Here is a 9198-nt window from a genome sequence, read left to right on the forward strand (position 1 = left end):
CCCGGGGGCCGAAGTTTGCCCGCCGCTCCGGGAGGCGGCACGGGAGCCCCGGGCGGCCACCAGCCCCTTTCCGCGTCCTCGCCCGGGACCCGCTGGCAGCCCGGGGGACGCCGGCAGCGGACCAGCCAACTCCGAGGCGGGGACGCCGCAACGGCAACTTGAGGTGGGAACTTTGCGGGGCACCGCGGAGCCGCTGACCCGGTCGGGTTCTGGGTCAGCTGCACGAGGACGTGACCCCGGGCTCCCCGGCAGGGACCCCAAAATCCGCCGAGTCGGTCGGCTGGGGCGACAAGAGGACCCGGGTGCAGCCGCGGGTGGGGGCGTGGAGCGTGCTGGCCACAGTCACGGTGCGGGTCCAGCTTGTGTTCTTCCCGAGGGGTCCCGGGGTGCGAAGTGCGGGACGTTCTCTGATCTAAGAACCTGTTCCAGGGCGCGGGTAGGGGTGGCGCTTCCTGGCGGTGGCGGAGGTTTCTGTCCCCCTCGCGGGATCCCGGGAGGCAGGAGTGGAGAGGGAGGTGGCAGGGGGCGTCTATCACTCGCTCATTCACTCTATCCTCAGGCACGGAATGGAGCCTCCCACCAGTGGGCCTTACTGAGTCATTCATTAACTCAACAAGCTTCTTACTGAGCGCCTACTGTGTGCTAGACGCTAGGGATTCCGAGATAGCTCTATTCACCAGAGGCTCCGGCACCCAGTATGAAAGGTAGTGGTGGCCACTTCATCCTCAGGGGACCCATACCCAGGAAGGGGCTCAGCCTGGATGGATTGGAGTTTGGAGATGAGGAAAAAAAGAGAGAAGTTCATTGATTCATAGACCAGACAAAGATTGGTTGAGCACCCACTATGCGCAGCTCACCATGCCAAATGCCCATCATTCATTATTTCATTCATTTAACGACAGTTACTAAGGCACGTGCTGGGGAGAGAACAGTGAAGGAGAGGAATGGGGTGGGGGGCAGGATTGGGTGAGAGCCGGCTTGCAGTTTAGAGAAAAGTGGGGATTAAGACCCAGCCCCTCCCTTGATGAGGCCCCAGCCTGCGGAGGTGGCTCACTCCAGCAATCCCTCTGTGTGCAGACAGAATGTCACTGGACGGGATGTAGAATGGTCTTTCCTTGGTCATCTAATGCATTCGTTCTCAAGGAGAAAGTCTGGAACAGGTTCTTAGATCAGAAGAAAGGGTCTTTAAAAAGCTCCTTAGAAGACCAGAGGGTGGGAATGGCCGGTAGAGGGATTTAAGAAACACTGAGCTGACATTACAGGTGAAGTCAGGCTGCCACCCATGGGGTCTCTGAGTTAGTTGTCTGTTCAGCAGGTATTTTATAGAGCACTTGCTATTATTATTAAGCACTTTAAGGGTGCCAGGCACCAAAGTCACCCAGGTCGATGACACAGACTTAGAGACCCCTTCACTGACACCTTGACATAAGTGCAGGGGGAGGAGAGGAGGGAGCAGGAGCAGGAGCTGCTCTGATTCGTTGGTGGTAGGGAGTAGGGGGAGGCTCCTGCCTCTGTGAACCTGAGCAGAGGTGTGTCACTAGGGTGTGTTTGATACCCACACACGTGACTGCAGTCAGGGTCACTGTGGGGAGCCTCACCAGAGCACATCTCCAAGGAAAGTTTGAGACCGACCTTGATGTTGGGGCCAGGAGGGCCGCATGGACTTCTCGGGCTCTGTCAGACCAGAGCTCCACCCCTGTGTCCTCTGTCTCTGGGCTCTGCAGAGGCACTTGCTGAGTGGGGGTGGGAGCAAAGGTATCTTTGAAAGATGGGTGAGGATGACCCCTGAGGATTGACCTCAGCAGCCATTCCAGGGGAAAGATGTCTGTGGTGGGACATTCTCCAAGCCCACAGGGAACCATGTGTTCTGGAAACCAGACAGCCTTGATTTCTGTCCTGAGGCTTGAAAACGCAGGCTGGGGGCGCCCTGGAGCCTGATTGAGGCAGCTCTGGGAGCCCCAGTCCCACTACCACCTTGAATTCTCTGCACCAGATACACAGCTAGATCTGGCCAGAGGTGATGGAGAAGCCCCAGGGAACAGAAGAGCAGAGAGGTGTGTCCTGGATGCAGGGCCAAGATACGCAAGCCGGGACTAAGGAATTAGCCCCTGCATCCGTAAAGGGTGTCTTGGCTGAACGACCCTTTCTTCACATCCCCTTTCCTTATGCATGATGAATAGTCAACATTTCTGGTTGCCAAAGATAGAGGGGTCTGGGAATCCACTCTTGATTGACTCATTAAACCCAGAAATGGAGCCCCTGAGTGGAAAATGGCGGCTGGAAAAGCCACTCTAAATAGAATTAACAAAAAGGGAGAGGCAAGAAAGTCTAGCTGCAAGCACTCAATCACTGTTGGCCATTTTTATTATATAGCAGACTGTATTCGATTAACAAAATCAGGATATAAAGTGAATGTGCTACAGATAGGATCATAATTGTGCCTCCGGTTTTCCCCTGCTCTGCGGTGACTTTGCCTCCCACCCGCCGGTCCCCAGGCCGGCAGGCACAACCATGCCCTCCCTCCTCGCTTCCTCGCCTCCCCACCACAGCTCACCCCCGAGACTGCAGCCTACTAAGAGACTGTTCTTTCTAAGGAAAAAGAACTGAGGGATTGTTTAAGCAGGTGTCCCCTTCCTGCAGTCCCAAGGTCCCCACTGCTCCCCAAAGCCTGTTTCTCTGCTTACTCCTGGTTCCCAGATTTCACCCTGCAAGGAGGCAAATAGAAAAGGACCTTCTGGCTCGCACCCCAAAACACCTGCTGGTGGAAAGCAAATGTGCATTTGGTATTATTTTGTAGCGGCTCAATAGAGAGGCTCCAGAAGCTACCTCTGTCTTTTTTATGGGGGGACTCTGGCATGTTTTCTCATGTGGGGGCAGGTGGGGGATGGAGGAAGAGCCCACATCCTCCCAAATATCCCCCTCCCCCTAGGAACTTGGGCCTCAGCTCAAAGGAATCAGGATTGAGGTCCACCATGATTAAATTGTGACGAGGATGGATGACAGGTAGCTAAGAAAGACAGATTCTCCACGTGGGTACCGCATCTCTGAGATCCAGCATGCCAGGACCTGGGCCAGGCTAATGGCTGGATTCATTTTGATTAGCATTTTAATTGGGGATTAATGCAGCATAACCCGCCTCTGAGTCAGCCCAGCCAGGAGCCCTAGCCCTGGCTGAGGAAGCCACACTGGCAGGGGAAGGGCAGCGTGGAGAGATCTGCGGGGCACCCTCCCCGCCAGCTCAGGGTTAGGGAATGACACAGGCTGAGAAGTAAGGTGTGAGAAAGAACCAACGCCCCAGGAGCTCAGGAAAAACATGCCTTTCTTTTAGAAAGTTGCCTTGGAGGCTGCGTTAGAGTCCTACTGCCACATATTACCACCAATTTAGTGGCTTAAAACAATGCAAATTTATTATCTTCCAGTTTTTGGAGATCAGAAGTCCAAAACGGATCTCAGTGGACTAAAACAAGGAGTCAGCAGAGCTGTGTTCCTTCGGGGGAGAATTCGTTTCTTTGCCTTTTCCAGATTCTGGAGGCTCCTGGCCCCACATCACTCCAACCTCTGCTTCTGTCCTATCTCCTTCTCTGACCCTGACCCTCCTGTGATGACTGGGCCCGCCAGGTAGTCCAGGGTCATCTAAATCTTCTCCCCATCTCAAGATCCTTCATTTAATCCCACCAGCAAAATCTCTCCACCAACACGTAGGGTAGCATATTCTCAGGTTCAGGGGATTATGATGTGGCCGTCTTTGGGGGACCATCACTCTGCCTACAATAGGGGCCTCCCTCACCAGTTTATGCTACGATGGGGAAGCCGACTAAGTGACTTCACTTCAGCGCCCGGCAAGAGGGAAAGCCAGCACCGAAGCCCAGCCTCTGGAAGATGTTTTCTATTTCACAATCCTCCCCTAAGAAGGGAAATGTGAGGGGAGGGGTGGGGCGCAAGCTCGCTGCACAAAAGCCATTCTAGCAAACACAGCCCTTAGGATGGGTCGGACACAGCTCCAAGCGCTTACAAGATGAGTGCAATGATTACCCCAGTTTACAGCTGAGGACACTCAGGCACAGAGAGATGAAGTCATCTGCTTAGGGATGCACAGCTAGTAAATGGCGAGCCAGGCAACCTGGATCAGAGGCCCCACGACTGGAGAGCTCTTCCACCCCGAGGCCAAAACAGCAACTCAGAATTTGACAAAACCTGGGGTTTTGTTGATTTCTCACTCTGCTCTTGTGCAAACACACGACAGGAATAAAGATGCTTCCCCCAGCTGTGGGCAATCGCTTGCTTTTCCTCATCCCCGAAGACCTTCCAAAAGCTTGTCCGTAGAAAATAGAGATGAGAGACCCAGTCTTCCTGTAAATGGTACAGACACACCCCACCCCCCACCAGGAACCAATGATCCAGTAAAATGCAGTCAAAGAGGCTTGGAGTCCCACAGACCCGAGTTTGCTTCTGCCTGCATCACTCAGCACCCAGGTCATTAGTGTTCACTTTCCTCATATATAAAATAGGGGAGCTGATGATGACGCCTGCCTCCAGGAAGGACAAGCTCACACACGGCGCCTGGCACTTAGCCTGCGATTCAGGGAGGCTGTGGCTGTTACTATTTATCGCGTTGCGCGTGTTCAGCCCTCTCTCTGCATTCCCCGTTCCACTCAGAAGAGTGACAGAGGGCTCCGTCCTACGGGATGGGCACAAAGTCCCCTCCTGCTCCTTCCTCCTACCCACCCCAGGCCCTGCACCCCCACCTATGGTCAGACCCTGACCGCAGAGTGGGCTCTCTGGGGGGCTGATACTCAGAGCTCCTTACGGTTTAAATGATCATTTATCTTTGGAAAAAGTGTACTCAGCCCTCAGTGCTCGTGAACATCACCTTTCTCTCGAGAGGAAGGGAAAGCATTGCATGGGAGTGTCAGCAGATCTGCGGGCTCACGAAGGGGGACTAGATCAAGGCTTTCCTCTCCAACCAGAGAGTGTACACTTCCCCAGTGAAGCTCCCCAAACAGGGGACCCACAGAGCCTTCCAGAACCCCAGGGACATGGAGAAGTTGGGCAAGGGACTCTCAGCCAAAGCCCGGAGCAGCTAGCTCTTGCACCCCCTGCCCCTGGGAGCCTCCAGGCATTTGTGGCACCCTCTCTTCTCGCATATGGGAGAACTTCTTCTTAAGAGAACCTCCAGATTTCCCATTCCCGGGCCTCCCCCTCAGGCATGCAGCTCGAGAAGGTCTGGGGAGGGCCCGGGAATCTGCATCTCCGCTGAGCACCCAGGGCGGTCTGGAACCCTGTGGTTTGGTTGTTCTTGTGCTCTTCATTTTCCTTTTGCTCTTCATTTTTCTTTTCTTTACCTGGATTAAAGCCCAGAGCTGTGTTAGACGCACTCTTCATCGTTGGCCTGTACCAGGCCATATTATTCATTGTCCCCTTGGTCCCCTTCCCTCCCTTCCCAGGCATCCTCCCCATGGTGAATACAGATCCTTACATGTACGTGAGTCTGTAAAATATGTAATGTGTGTGTGTTCATTTACATAAATAGCATAGAGCTATAAACTTCTATTTCTTTTTCTACTCGGCACCATGTTTTTAAGATCTAAATGTGTTGCTAAACTTACATCTAGTTCATTGCTTCTAATTCCTGTGCCATCTACAGGAGTCCGCCATCTGCGTCTACCATGACTCACTTGTCCATCTCCCCACCCCACCCTGGGATGGATGCTAGGGGACCTCCTAGCACTACCCACGACACAGGACACACATTCTCATACTTCGTTCCTCTTACATCCAATTCCCCAGAAGCAGATCCCGAGCCAAGGATTTGAGAGCAAATAATTTATCACTAACGATACCTGCCAAGTCCCCTGTGGACCCAGGTCTAGGAAGTCTACCCAAGAGTGGGATTCCTGGGCCGCAGAACACCAGCATCCTCCATGTCCCTCAGCACCCCCGGTGGCTTTCCCAGAGGCTGTACCAGACCACACTCCCTCCAGCACTGAGCTCTGGGGTCAGACAATGGTGGGTTCAGTCCCTCTGGATCAGGTCAAGAAAGGAGTCACCCTTGGCTGGCGGAGCGGGGGAATGACAACCCCCCCACCCCCCCACACACACAGGGCTAATAATAATACAGCAGGCGTCCACTGCATGTCAGGCGTTGGGGTAAGCATGTCACCATGGCATGCTTAGTCCTCACCACAACTCACGAAGGCGGGAGCTTTTCATATCCCCATTCTACAGACGAGGTAGAGTCTCAGAGGTCACACATGACTTGCCCAAAGTCACAGTGACTGACTGGCCTTAAACCCAGGTCTTTTGATTTTTGAGCTAGTGGGCTCTTCCGCTTCCAGCAAAATCCCTACAATCCACCACGCCCTAGAAGTGACTGACCTAACACTGCAGAGAAATTCTAAAAGACCATATATTGTTGTGAGAGTATCAGGCCTGGTGAAAAGTCGTGTTATTTTCCAGAAGCAGGACTTTGAGGCCTGTTTGATTTATGACCTTCACTCTAGACTGTAGAGTCTGGCATGTGGAGCCATCCCCCCCACATCCATCAGACTGGGTGCAAGGAGAAGCGTGCCCATTCTTCCTTTAGCAAATTCCAGGGTCTGGCCCTCCCCGGGACTCGGGCCTTCCAAGCACAGAGCAGCCTGAACAAAGCACGTTTTTCCTCTTCTCCTTCCTAAACCGTCTGCTGAGAAAGAGTCGCTTTCTACGTGGGATGCTTTCTACGTGAGATGCTGTGGCTTTCAGTCACAACCGACGCAAGGCATGAGAGAAAGAAAGGGAGAATCGCTAACTGGGGGAGCTTTCTGCTGGAGGGAGCGTCGGGAGGGTTGAAAGAAGAAATTCCTCAAGAGAATTGGGGATTACAGCCGCGGAGTTTCACAAGAGGCCTCCCGAGAGGAATGTTCCTTTGCCTCCATCACCGTTCTCGCCAGACAGAATGTCGCTTTTCCTCTTATCTTTGGTGGCAGAGAAACAGCCACCAAAGATACAGCAGCAGAGCTGAAAAGCGGCATCACTTATGGGAAGTGCCCAAAAGAGACCCTTCCTCTCTCTCCTCCGGGGATTTCTCACGGGCTTTGCCTGAGGACGTGGATGGGTTCCAATTTTAGGTAAAATTAAAAAGCATCCTCCACTCTTTAAAATCAAGTCATTTTTGTTCCAAACACAGGTATACTCTAATTTTCTAAAACCCAATCTGTGAAACTAGCTTCCCCAAAGATGAATGAGTGGAGTGAGGATTTGCTTGGGTAGAATAATTCCTGTTAGGAAGGATCCCCTTTCCAACGTGGAAACCCCCCTCCCCGGGGGTCCGACACTTTGTCATCCATACAGGGGGTGTGTGCGTGTGTGTGCACGAGCGCGTTTTCCCTGAATTTATCCAGGGCAGAGATTGACACTCAGGAATTGGAAATGGATTTCCATGTAGAATTGACAGTCTTGCTTCTATGGAGTATTGGGTTGGGCGGGGGCGTTAGTAGGGATGATGATTCTAAAAAGCAAAATATCAGACTCATTACTTTTCTATGGATTGGCTTGATTCTGGAGAGCTCTGTTGCTATAATCTAGGGGTCTCAAACTCAAATGCCTACAGGGGCCAGGAAGGAAATACGCATGAGTGACATGTAGTGGGAAGACAACACGAAGAGTTGGGGACTGTGGTGGATGGCAGCATGCACGCCCTGCCTAAAGCGGACAGTCACTTCTTAGCTGGAATTTGGGCCAAATGTTACCAGATAGTCTGTTTTTGGTTTTGTTTTGTTTTTTTTTTTTGCCCCCAAGAGAAACCAAGAATATGAATTTTTACATGAAAATTCTTCATTTTCTAAAATCTTCTCCAAGCCAGGCAAAATATCTGTGAACCAAATTCGGCCCAGAAGCTATGAATGAATAAGCAATCTCATTCTAGAAGCACAAACACTTAGCTTTGAGGGTCGAGAAGGAACGAGTCTATGTAAGCTGATATTTTGACCTCAGTTTCTCAGAAGCACCTTCATCATGCTGGCCTTACCAGCAGCAAATGTACTTATTGGGCGAGCATTTCTCTGAGCTCTGATGCTGCTGGGCACAGGGACTGAGAGATGAGTAAAGTACAGTCCTTCCCCCAGGGAGCAAGCGGTCTAATAAAGGAGCCAGGCTTGCACACAGATAATTCTAAAATTGGGTGATAAGTGCAGTAAAGATAAGTGTACCAAGAAGGAGGGTGGGTGGAGCTTGATTTAGCTGCAAGAGGCAAGGAAGCCTTCCTGGAGGAGTGAACATACCTGTCCAGTTCAACCCTCAAGATGACACTTTGCTGATTTGTAAGCAAACATGGCACTATTGTCATAATCGTGAATTTCTTTGATTGCCTCTCATCTATGACAAATGACATGGGTTTTCCATTTATGGGAGCATTACAAGGTGTCCCTTCAAGATAAATATGAATAGTAATAATAGACAACAATTATTGAGTGCTTGCTATGTTAGGTACATAATTCATTGAATCATCTTGATAATTCTGTGAAGTAGGTCCTATGGTTATACCCATTTCGCAGATAAGGAAACTGACACACATCAAAGTTGAATAAATTGCTAGGGCCATGAGGCTCCAAAGTCTATGCTTGTAACCCTTTGGCCCTATGGACATTGTGATCCAGATAATTCTCTGTTGTGGGTTCTGGCCTGGGTGTTGTACGATGTTTAACATCCTTGGCCTCTATCTACCAGATGCCAGTAGCATCCGCCAGACGTGACAATCAAAAGTGCCTCTGGATATAGCCACATGTCCCCTGGGAGACAAAATTGGCCCTGATGAGAACCACTGGTCTACACTAAACCTTTCCGAGCTAAATAAATACAAAAAAATTGGAACTACTGTACAATAAGTGTGAAATAAATAATAGTACAGATATTGCATGATGGCCCACTAGCATGTCAGCTCTGGGGGTCAGGGGCCACGTCTGATTCTGTGCATGGCTGCGCATCACAGGTGCTTAAAGCAGCACTCGGTAAATTTTTGTGGAATAAACGAGATGAGTGTGGAAGAATCGTGAAGTTTAGGACGCTGAATGACAGTGCTGCTACGTTCACTCTCAGGTGAATGTCTCAGCTCGGGCTGCTATGACAAAGTCCCTAGACTGGGTGGCTCAAAGAACAGGCATTGACTGCTCACAGTTCTGGAGGCTGGAAGTCAGAGACCAGGGTGCCAACGTGGTCGTGCTC

At 51.4% G+C, this 9198-nt stretch overlaps 1 protein-coding gene across 1 annotated transcript in view; it reads left to right on the forward strand.

Moving 5' to 3' along the window:
• KCNG1 (potassium voltage-gated channel modifier subfamily G member 1) overlaps window positions 1-9198 on the forward strand; it is a 15067-nt gene continuing 5869 nt past the window's right edge. The window contains exon 1 of the mRNA XM_011365967.2: window positions 1-163. The gene's annotated coding sequence lies outside the window, so the exon portion shown is untranslated. The remainder of the gene's footprint in view (window positions 164-9198) is intronic.

Source organism: Pteropus vampyrus, unplaced genomic scaffold (assembly GCF_000151845.1).
Source record: "Pteropus vampyrus isolate Shadow unplaced genomic scaffold, Pvam_2.0 Scaffold117, whole genome shotgun sequence".
Classification (NCBI taxonomy): domain Eukaryota; kingdom Metazoa; phylum Chordata; class Mammalia; order Chiroptera; family Pteropodidae; genus Pteropus; species Pteropus vampyrus.